Below are 12,647 nucleotides of genomic sequence, written 5' to 3' on the forward strand. Positions count from 1 at the left end.
ATCTCCCCACCCCCAGCCTTGTTCCATGCCCAAGCCTCCCCCTCAATCCTGCCTGCTTGACCTGATACAACATGTCCATCTTTTCTCCCACCTATCCGTCCCTCCCATTCCACTGACCAATTCCCACACCCCCCACCAGTGACAATGAGGATGTTGGCAAGACATTATGTCCCATGGCCAGGATTGTATGTAGTCATAGCCACGTCAGTATGGCAATGCCCAGCATGCCAACAAGGACAAAAATTAATGCAAACAGCTCCCCCATTTTCAAAAGAATGGCTGAGTAAACCCCAGACTTGGTTACACGTTGACTATTTTGGCCCTATCATGAGCTCAAGTTCTTATGTAGGTTTGATTTTGATTTTATTGTCACTTGTGTGGAAATACAGTCAAAATCTTTGTTTACGAGCAGTATAGGCAGATCACAGCAAGCAAAAGATGTACAGATCAAAAAGACTTAGAGGCATACAAGTTACATTGAGGTTATATTATCTGAGGTTAGAATCCATTCATCAGTCTATTTAGTCATTGTGGATGCCCATTGAAAGTGGCTAGATGTGCATAGAGTTCTTTAGTCAAACATGGGAACGATGGCAGAAAAACTTCGCACTTCAAACTCCTTTTGCAGAACATGGACTGCTGGAAGTGTTAGTCACAGATAATAGGCCATCATTTGCCAGCAGGGAGTTTGGGCATCTCCTAATGTCAAATAGTATCCATCCTATGAGGATAGTACCATCATCCAATGGTCTGGCAGAAAGGGCAGTCCAAACTTTGAAGACAGGCTCAGCAAAATATTCTACAACCTCACTAGATACCAATTCCTATTTGATCACAGGACCACCCCTCATGCTACCACAGGGATAGCTCTAGCAGACTTGCTAATGGTGAGAATACTCCATACCTAGTTAAATCTGATTTTTCCAGACCTGAGTGGGGAGAGTAAAACTGCATCCAGACAAGAGTCTGCTAAGCAAGAGACACAGTTTACTTCAGGGGACGAAGTTTGGTGTAGGAACCACGAAAATGGCTTTGCATGGGTAAGGGCATGGTTGACACAAGGTCAGGCCCAGTGACATACTAAACTTTAGGTAGGTGCGACACATCTGAACAAGCACATGGACCATATGAAAGCTGCAAGTTCGCAAATGATGCAGGAGCAAAATGTGCTTGGCTCCTTTTCTGCCATTCCGACCGTTCTAGAACTTGTGGTTCTCCTTCTCCATCAAGTGTTGAAGATATTTTGGAATCTGAGATGGAAATAGCAGATGCCTCAATGCCTTTGCCACCTGAAGAGAAGAATGAATTTCTTCTGAGATGCTCCAGGCACAAGAGTTAAGCTAGACAAACAGGCGACTTGGAGAACATGGCAGACTAGGCAGCTTCTGGAGGAAAGGAACAATGTTTCAGATATAACCCTTCAACCTACTGCATGTTACTCACCGCCCATATCAGAGGGAGAGTTGGAGGAACCTGATTCCGTGTTGAAATGCTCCAGGAGATACTACACAAAATAGAACTGGCTTATGCCGTCAGACTCAGAGGGAAGGGATTTAATGAATGTAATGAGGTCACCCTCATAGAATATGAGTTCTCCGATTGGGGCTGTAATCTGGTTGAGTCAGGGAGCCTAGGCTGACAGATATAAACAGGAGAGTCGGGGGTTCTGAAAACAAAAATTGCTGGAGATCACAGCAGATCAAGCAGCACCCATGGAGAGAAAGCAAGCCAGCGTTTCTAGATTCTTCATTGGAGCTTTCTCTCCAGGGAAGCTTCCTGACCCGCTGTGACCTCCAGCATTTTTTGTTTTCAGTTCATATTCCAGCGTCTGCAGTAATTTGCTTCTACATTGTGTTAGGGAATCTGTTCACTCTAAGAGTTGGATCAGTGTCAAGGACTCTCTCACTAAATTTGGTGATTGGGTGCTGGCCTCTGTGGAGTTATTTCAGCAGCAATTAACTTAAGTAAAGATACGGTTAGTAAACTGGAACATTATGGCATGAATAAGAGATATTTTGAGTGACTTATGTCTTTGCATCATGAATCACAAAACAGCAGCTAATCCATATCAACAGCTTGATGTTGCAATTGTCTGTTTCTCCTCCAATGACAGTATGACAGAGAGAACATAATCATAAATAACTCATCCTGTTACCTTGAATAGTCTTGGCACAAAGGTGAATGACATGATCTACGGTTAAAATGGAATTTATTACCAGTGAGGAAAAAGGCATGGATGGTACGTTAGAACTAAATTATCCACTTTACTCAATTGATATCAGCCTTTTAACATATGCATGCAAAATGGAGTGTGCCTTTTACTGGACTAAGAAAATATTTGTTCCTCAGTTATCTTTCCTCATCTTTTGAAGTGACTGACTCTTGTCTGTTTAAAGGTTTATTAATTCTGCCCACTATCTGAACCAAATGATCATCTTTCGGGTTCTAGCATAGATAGAGCATTCCGGTAAGATAGAGTCTGGGTATCATAGCTGAACCTGATGATGAATCTAGCCTGATATTCACTCACAAATGAATCAGAATAGTAGTTTGTTCAGGAGTAGTAATCCTCACACATTTGTACATTCCCCCAGCGACTGAACTCTAAGTCCATTTACAGCATCCTAAGCACACACACTGTAATGAGATAGAAATGGATTTTGGATCTATACTTTCATATTATATTGTGCGGGGCATTTTTCCATTGAATCATGAGGGAAGAGCTATGAAGGACATTCCTGATTTCCAAAAATGACCTTAGCAAGTTTAATACAATGGGCAATTGGCCAGGGAGGAAGTTCACAGGAATGATTAGCATGGAAGGCAGGATATGGGAGAGTGCAGGAAATGCAGAGCCAGATTGAAGCTCTCAGTGACGTAATGGGTGGAAACTACTTCCGTCCTGTGACGGTTAAGCCCTAGGTTAAAGGAGTGGATCCTTCAACATGTGACACACGCACTCACACTCGCAAACAGTAGTTGCCATATCAGAGGTCAAGCAATGACCAGCAACATTGCTTCCAACTTTTTAAAGATCTGCAGCTCACACAAATTTAGGTTTAGGTTCACTCCAGGTCACACACTGCTGCCTTGTTAAAAGGACACATGATTGACTCATTCAAAAGCGCAACCTACATGTCTTTTGATTTTGTACAATAAGTCAGTGTTTCCACCTCAGGACCGTTCTCATCTGCTGCTGTATCCTGGCCTTCTTTCGGCATGAGCTGGCTAAAATCATGGCCATTGTCCTGAACAAGATGGTGGAAGCTCCTTCAGTGCAAGAACTAAAGAGGTTCTAAAAGAAGGTCCATCACTGCCATCTCAGATAAATGAAGGAAGGAATTGTAACCTTGCCAGTATCACTCATATCCTGCTAACAAATCAAAAAAAAAGGTTGATAATGGGAACTGCAGATGCTGGAGAATCCAAGATAATGAAATGTGAGGCTGGATGAACACAGCAGGCCCAGCAGCATCTCAGGAGCACAAAAGCTGACGTTTCGGGCCTAGACCCTTCATCAGAGAGGGGTATGGGGTGAGGGTTCTGGAATAAATAGGGAGAGAGGGAGAGGCGGACCGAAGATGGAGAGAAAAGAAGATAGGTGGAGGAGTGTATAGGTGGGGAGGTAGAGAGGGGATAGGTCAGTCCAGGGAAGACGGACAGGTCAAGGAGGTGGGATGAGGTTAGTAGGTAGGAGATGGAGGTGCGGCTTGAGGTGGGAAGAAGGGATGGGTGAGAGGAAGAACAGGTTAGGGAGGCAGAGACAGGTTGGACTGGTTATGGGATGCAGTGGGTGGAGGGGAAGAAATCTCCCCTTCCCCCACCGCATCCCAAAACCATCCCAGTTCGTCCCCTCCCCCCACTGCACCACACAACCAGCCCAGCTCTTCCCCTCCCCTCTCTCCCTATTTATTCCAGAACTCTCACCCCATCCCCCTCTCTGATGAAGGGTCTAGGCCCGAAACGTCAGCTTTTGTGCTCCTGAGATGCTGCTGGGCCTGCTGTGTTCATCCAGCCTCACATTTCATTACCAAAAAAAAGGTTGTTGTTTGGTTTGATCATTGTCAGCATACTGTATGGGTCTTGTGTCTGTAATAGAGTCATACGGCATGGAAAGATAAATCTTCCTGGTAATGAGTTTCTCAACCTATCATTGTTAAGTTGAATCTCAGCCAATCCTGAGCCCTGAAGAACTGTTTCAAAAGGAAAAGTTGTATCGTTATTCCACCCTACACAATCCCAGGACATCCCTAGCACTTTACTGACAGTGAAGTACTTTCAAGCCATAAGGTCATGGAGCTCTACAGCACAGAAAAAGACCTTTGGCCTATTGAATCTGCAGCGAGAAATTGCCAACTTGTGATGTTTAGGAATCAAGCCTAGGTCATCTGCCTGGAAGGCAGCCATGCTTACCACTACACCAGCCAGTGTTGTAATATAGGAAGTATAGCAGCCAATTAACACACAGCCAAGTAGTACCCATAAACTGTAATGAAATAAATGATTGATCATATGTATTTTAGATGTTGGCCAAGGGGTGAATACTGGTTAGACCACTGGGAGATGCAAAATACTAACAATGTGCAGGAAATACTCAGCAAGTCTGGAAGTAGAGATAATGGGCACATCCTGGGCTTTGTGTGATGGTGAGCTTGGAAGTAGGAGAGTTTTTAATTGACCAAGATGGTTTTGTACCTAAACCGACCCCTTTCCCACCTCTGCCAAATTAAAAACGGGACAGGAAAGCTCATGATTGACCTTCATGCCCCTTTACCAATTGGGGCTGCCAGGTAAGGAATATTTAAGGTCCTTACCACATTACCACTGTGCTTAATCCAGCAATAAGTGAGCCTTTTGCTAGTGTGCATGACAGATTCTAGTCTGTAGGCACCTTGCTACCTCATTGGGTTGGAAGGGGGAGTGTGGTAGGGATGTGGAGGGTAGGTGGGGTTTGGAGTAGGAAGATTGGGAGACTTTCTCAGTGAAAGGAAGTCAGTGCCTGCTCAAGCAGCTTGACTATTGAGTGGATGAGTGCCTTCTGGAGTTGGCTCCAGCCTTGCCTCCAACTTCACTGCTACTCTTTTCCTGGTGATCCCTAACCTGAGAGACCCCCTTTCTCCTCACTGCTCACCTTTGTTCTATGACCTCTGTGACCCTGGGACTCTGAGGTTGTTCATCTAACCGCAACCATGGTCTCTTCTGGGGTGCTGCTGAATTCAGGAGCTGCCAACCTTTCTTTGGCCGGCAGTTCTCACTCGGCAGGATTTCCACCCTCACAGAGCTGATTCAAGGGGAAGTGCAGCCTGTGATTCTGCCACTGGCTGATGAGTATGTGGTTCATTGGGCTGTTCCTGGAAGAGGTAATGTTTGTCCTTCACTGGCTCAACATCTGGCTGCCAAACTGATGACACCTCAACATTCTAACCAACATTTTAGCTTTGTGACCTTTCATTATGAAGAGTTTTCCTGCTTTTCTTTGGATAGTACACTGGAACATTTATGTCTACCTGAGGGGGCAGATAGAACTTTTATTTAACATTTTATCCAAAAGACAGCACTCTGACAGTTCAATGCTTTCTCAAAATTGCACAAAGACTTTAAGATATATTTGTTGGCTAGTACGGAGTAAGTCTGACAGGGAGTTGTCCCACCATACCATTTTATCTGCCAGAAAACTGCACAGCGACAAGATTAGTGTTATGTCTATTGAGTCACAATCAGTGCATGGAGACGGAATTATCAAAATAGCAGCGATTCTTTGTTTGTTAAATGAAAAATAATAATTGTTGATTAAGCTGTTCTCCAAGAGGAAGATATGCTAATTAGGTTTTCAGGAAAGTGTGCTTTTATTTAATTGAAACTAAAATCTAGACTGCTATGCTATTAACAGCAAATACCAGTACCGCTATATACAGGTTAGATTCAGGTTAGATTTGTTATTTGAAAGTTCCATCTACTGGTCAAATATTAAACAGCACTCTCAAGAAGCTGAATGTTTCATTTGCTTTGATTTGTACATGGGCAGACACACACAAACACACACACACACACACACACACACACACACACACACAGACAGACACACACACGCAGAGCACCCAATAACATACAATGTGCTGTTAATTGATGCCTGTAAATTGCTGCAGTCAGAGTGAGGAAGGGTTTTCAGAGATTACCTCCACTGGATCTGCAAGTGTCCACAGCCTGTAATCATAAAAATCTGTTGAAATTGGGAATTCTAAATAATTAAATCAGAATTTCTAATACCGAACATTGACATAAAGGGCAGACATAGAAAGCGAGTACATATTGAATTTTTAATATAAATACTAGAAGGCAAATTATGTTCCTTCCTCTGGATATTTGTGACTTTATTGTTTTGCTTTGTCCCTGTGTCTCATTCTTCCTCAAGATATGGGATTTCTCAAATGAATATTTATGAGTACATGTGAACAAGGAGCGCCAGGTCAACATGTATCAATGCTGGATGATCATGAAAGGGCCCTCTTCAGATCAAAATCAACAGCATTAGTGTGTAAAATTTATGATTGTGGAGTTGTCTGGGCCTGGACATCTGCCCTGACCCCATTTTAGAAACAGGCTGCTACTTCTGACCACTGGCTTAAACCCCACCCCAAACTAGGCAGCTCGTCCGCCTTCCATCCTACCCCCATGTGTTGCATCAGCCAGATCCTATACTGGTGTTCCCAAGGGTTCGTGCTAGGACCGCTGTTGTTTTACATTTATATAGAAATGGTTTCGATACTAGAATGTAAAACAAAGTTTCAAAAGTTGCTGATCAGTCCAAATATTGAGGTGTGCCAGACAGAGGATAACATTCAACTGCAACAGGATGTAAACGGACTAGCAGAATGAGAAAGTAAATGATAGAAGGAATTTAATGTAGAGAAGTAGGTAAAACATTTTGGCAGAAGGAATAGAGAAAGGTGATATAGACTAAATTTTGCAAATGATATTGTGTAACTTCACAAGCTTAAGTTAGACAGTCAAGTCATGGTGCTGTGTATGTTAGTCAGAGGAAAGTCTTGTATCCTGTGGCAAAGTTTTGTGGACTACATTCATTCAAAATGTGGGAAACAGTCGGATCTGGGTGACCACAGTCACATGCTGGATTGTCTTCATGCGCCCATTTATGGAGAAAGTGTGATATCCTGGCAATGAGAGTACAGACCCTGATGAACGTGGACCATTTATTATGAGAAGGGTTGAACCCTAGAAGCTGTGATCTCTTATAAGATGGCTAGTGGCCTTCAGAGGCAGGTATTCCTCGAAGAGGCAGTTAAAAGATTTATTCTGAACCAACTAATAACCAAGTGGCCATGAAATCATCTTGGAGCTTCCAGGCCACATGACATTGCCTCCAGTTTTTTTAAGCTGGGTTTGGGGCTACCACCTCAGCACAAAACTCCATCCATAATATCATAGGATGATTACAGTTCAGAAATAGACTATTCAGCTTGTTGTATCCCTTACTTGTTGACCCTTCTGCCAATGGCAATCATTTAGAACATAGAACATTGAACAGTACAGCACAGAACAGGCCCTTCAGCCCACGATGTTGTGCCGACCATTGATCCTCATGTATGCACCCTCAAATTTCTGTGACCATATGCATGTCCAGCAGTCTCTTAAATGACCCCAATGACCTTGCTTCCACAACTGCTGCTGGCAACGCATTCCATGCTCTCACAACTCTATGTGTAAAGGACCCGCCTCTGACATCCCCTCTATACTTTCCTCCAACCAGCTTAAAACTATGACTCCTCGTGTTAGCCATTTCTGCCCTGGGAAATAGTCTCTGGCTGTCAACTCTATCTATGCCTCTCATTATCTTGTATACCTCAATTAGGTCCCCTCTCCCCCTCCTTTTCTCCAATGAAAAAAGTCCGAGCTCAGTCAACCTCTCTTCATAAGATAAGCCTTCCAGTCCAGGCAGCATCCTGGTAAACCTCCTCTGAACCCTCTCCAAAGCATCCACATCTTTCCTATAATAGGGCAACCAGAACTGGACGCAGTATTCCAAGTGCGGTCTAACCAAAGTTTTATAGAGCTGCAACAAGATCTCACGACTCTTAAACTCAATCCCCCTGTTAATGAAAGCCAAAACACCATATGCTTTCTTAACAACCCTGTCCACTTGGGTGGCCATTTTAAGGGATTTATGTATCTGCACACCAAGATCCCTCTGTTCCTCCACACTGCCAAGAATCCTATCCTTAATCCTGTACTCAGCTTTCAAATTCGACCTTCCAAAATGCATCACCTCGCATTTATCCAGGTTGAACTCCATCTGCCACCTCTCCGCCCATCTCTGCATCCTGTCAATGTCCCGCTGCAGCCTACAACAGCCCTCTTTACTGTCAACGACACCTCCAACCTTTGTATCGTCTGCAAACTTGCTGACCCATCCTTCAGTCCCCTCATCCAAGTCATTAATAAAAATTACAAACTCTGTATACACCACACATTGTGCTGAACCAGAACCCAAAGAACTCCAGACGTTGTAAATCAGGAGCAAAAAGAGAAGTTGCTGGAAAAGCTCAGCAGGTCCAGCAACATCTGTGAAGAAAGTATCAGAGTTAACGTTTCGGGCCCAGTGACCATTCCTCAGCACCTGCCCCATATCTCCATTGTTTTTGTACTCTATGACTATAATGCTCGGGAACATATATGTCGAAATTACAATTTTCTCAACCTGCCCTATTGAATTTTGTGGTTTGTGCACATATACCTCAGGCTCCCCTATTCCTGCACCCTTTTTAGAATTGTACAGTTTATTTTATATGCTCTTTCCTCATTCTTTCTACCAAATATATCGCTTCACATTTATCTGCACGAAATATTATCTGCATGAGTTGTAATACTGCATCGTTACGTGTGCTGCACTGTGCATTCCGAGTTGAAACAACTTAACAACCTAAAATAATTCATTAAGTACATCATTAGAATCCTGCAGTCCTTTGATATGTAAATATTAAATGCACAAAATGTGTTTATTTTAAGTTTACTTATTTTCATTGGCATAATTTTCATTCTTCACATAAAGAGCCAACTGTGTCATAAATGTTAGGTGGTTTAATTTAAAACATTCCCATCCTTACAGATGTTTTGAAAACCTTCCCCAGTAGACTGAAAAAAATCCCCAATATACAGAAAACAGACCTTTGCAAATGTTACTAAACAAGTCCAGTAAGACATGCACTTTTGTCTGATGCGATGAAATTCTTTTTATTTGAGCTACTGACCTGGCAACTCCACATCTTCTGTCAGTGTGGAACCGTCCCAGCCCTTGAATGACATGGGCATTGGTCAGTAAGTTAGAAAAGTAAGGTGAGATTGGCAGAAATTAGATTTTCAGCATCAAGGAAAGAAGTTTTAATTCTCCAAGTTTTGAATGAAGAGATGAGAATGTCACATCAGCAGTGAGAGGCCTATTTGCCTTCATCTGCATGACTTTGGATACTATTTTCACCTATTAGGGGCGGCACGGTGGCTCAGTGGTTAGCACTGCAGCCTCACAGCACCAGGGACCCAAGATAATAAAATGTGAGGCTGGATGAACACAGCAGGCCAAGCAGCATCTCAGGAGCACAAAAGCTGACGTTTCGGGCCTAGACCCTTCATCAGAGAGGGGGATGGGGAGAGGGAACTGGAATAAATAGGGAGAGAGTGGGAGGCGGACTGAAGATGGAGAGTAAAGAAGATAGGTGGAGAGAGTATAGGTGGGGAGGTAGGGAGGGGATAGGTCAGGCCAGGGAAGACGGACAGGTCAAGGAGGTGGGATGAGGTTAGTAGATAGATGGGGGTGCGGCTTAGGGTGGGAGGAAGGGATGGGTGAGAGGAAGAACTGGTTAGGGAGGCAGAGACAGGTTGGACTGGTTTTGGGATGCAGTGGGTGGGGGGGGAAGAGCTGGGCTGGTTGTGTGGTGCAGTGGGGGGAGGGGACGAACTGGGCTGGTTTAGGGATGCAGTAGGGGAAGGGGAGATTTTGAAACTGGTGAAGTCCACATTGATACCATATGGCTGCAGGGTTCCCAGGCGGAATATGAGTTGCTGTTCCTGCAACCTTCGGGTGGCATCATTGTGGCAGTGCAGGAGGCCCATGATGGACATGTCATCTAGAGAATGGGAGGGGGAGTGGAAATGGTTTGCGACTGGGAGGTGCAGTTGTTTGTTGCGAACTGAGCGGAGGTGTTCTGCAAAGCGGTCCCCAAGCCTCCGCTTGGTTTCCCCAATGTAGAGGAAGCCACACCGGGTACAGTGGATGCAGTACACCACATTGGCAGATGTGCAGGTGAACCTCTGCTTAATGTGGAATGTCATCTTGGGGCCTGGGATAGGGGTGAGGGAGGAGGTGTGGGGACAAGTGTAGCATTTCCTGCGGTTGCAGGGGAAGGTGCCGGGTGTGGTGGGGTTGGAGGGCAGTGTGGAGCGAACAAGGGAGTCACGGAGAGAGTGGTCTCTCCGGAAAGCAGACAGGGGTGGGGATGGAAAAATGTCTTGGGTGGTGGGGTCGGATTGTAAATGGCGGAAACGTCGGAGGATGATGCGTTGATCCTCCGACACTTCCGCCATTTACAATCCGACCCCACCACCCAAGACATTTTTCCATCCCCACCCCTGTCTGCTTTCCGGAGAGACCACTCTCTCCGTGACTCCCTTGTTCGCTCCACACTGCCCTCCAACCCCACCACACCCGGCACCTTCCCCTGCAACCGCAGGAAATGCTACACTTGTCCCCACACCTCCTCCCTCACCCCTATCCCAGGCCCCAAGATGACATTCCACATTAAGCAGAGGTTCACCTGCACATCTGCCAATGTGGTGTACTGCATCCACTGTACCCGGTGCGGCTTCCTCTACATTGGGGAAACCAAGCGGAGGCTTGGGGACCGCTTTGCAGAACACCTCCGCTCAGTTCGCAACAAACAACTGCACCTCCCAGTCGCAAACCATTTCCACTCCCCCTCCCATTCTCTAGATGACATGTCCATCATGGGCCTCCTGTACTGCCACAATGATGTCACCCGAAGGTTGCAGGAACAGCAACTCATATTCCGCCTGGGAACCCTGCAGCCATATGGTATCAATGTGGACTTCACCAGTTTCAAAATCTCCCCTTCCCCTACTGCATCCCTAAACCAGCCCAGTTCGTCCCCTCCCCCCACTGCACCACACAACCAGCCCAGCTCTTCCCCCCTACCCACTGCATCCCAAAACCAGTCCAACCTGTCTCTGCCTCCCTAACCGGTTCTTCCTCTCACCCATCCCTTCCTCCCACCCCAAGCCGCACCCCCATCTACCTACTAACCTCATCCCACCTCCTTGACCTGTCCGTCTTCCCTGGACTGACCTATCCCCTCCCTACCTCCCCACCTATACTCTCTCCACCTATTTTCTTTACTTTCCATCTTCGGTCCGCCTCCCCCTCTCTCCCTATTTATTCCAGTTCCCTCTCCCCATCCCCCTCTCTGATGAAGGGTCTAGGCCCGAAACGTCAGCTTTTGTGCTCCTGAGATGCTGCTTGGCCTGCTGTGTTCATCCAGCCTCACATTTTATTATCTTGGAATTCTTCAGCATCTGCAGTTCCCATTATCTCTAGCACCAGGGACCCAGGTTTGATTCCAGCCTCGGGTAACTGTCTGTGTGGAGTTTGCACATTCTCCCCGTGTCTTACGTGGGTTTCCTCCGGGTGCTCCGATTTCCTCCCACAGTCCAAAGATGTGCAGGCTAGGTGGATCGGCCATGCTAAATTGCCTGTAGTGTTTAGGGGTGTGTGAGTTTTGGGGGATGGGTCTGGGTGGGATGCTTCAAGGGGTGGTGTGGACTTGTTGGGCCAAAGGACCTGTTTCCACACTGTAGGGAATCTAATCTATTTGTATTTCATTGAAATGCAGTTTCTTGTTCTCCCACCCACCAGAGGTGACAATTTCCAGCATGAATGTCAGGCTGGGTACCTGGCAATTCCAGATTGCCATTTACTTCTGTGGGCTTCCAACTTGTGCAGCAGTCCCCAGCATCACCAGACAAGCTCCAAGCAGTGATCATACATACCCCTCAACCATGGAAATTAGCAACAGATGCGTACTAGCCCCACCACATCCTCATAGGACATGCCCTCTTCAGAACTCGCTTTTGGAGCGCACTACATATTTTATTGAAAAGCTGTTGCCAGGATATTTTGCAGACAGGAACAGGCACCCAATTCATGAATTCAACCAGGATCCATCTAAGGGCTCTTTGCTTGGTCTCTTAGACTTCACTGCTTGTGCCTACTTCGATGTTCACAACATCTCTGCCTTCCCTTAGCTTGCACTTTGATCTGTTAACCAGGGCTTAACGGCTTATAGTGCTTCTGTCTTAGCCTTGCTGTTTAGTACAGACAAAGTCAGACAGGGTTGTCGGCAATAATCAGCAGTAATCAGTCAAATAGTATAGCTTTATGCTATTGTCAGTGTCACACATGCAGCTTGTGCCAGGAGCGTATGTGGCAAGCAAATATGTGGTTTAAACAAATGCCATATCTCAACATCTAAGGGCATAGAAGACAACCTTAAATCGGGGGTTTCTCAGGGTAAGTCAAGGGCAGTGTCCAAGATCAGTTCAGGAGCTTGGACATGGACAAT

Source organism: Stegostoma tigrinum, chromosome 22 (assembly GCF_030684315.1).
Source record: "Stegostoma tigrinum isolate sSteTig4 chromosome 22, sSteTig4.hap1, whole genome shotgun sequence".
Taxonomy (NCBI): Eukaryota; Metazoa; Chordata; class Chondrichthyes; order Orectolobiformes; family Stegostomatidae; genus Stegostoma; species Stegostoma tigrinum.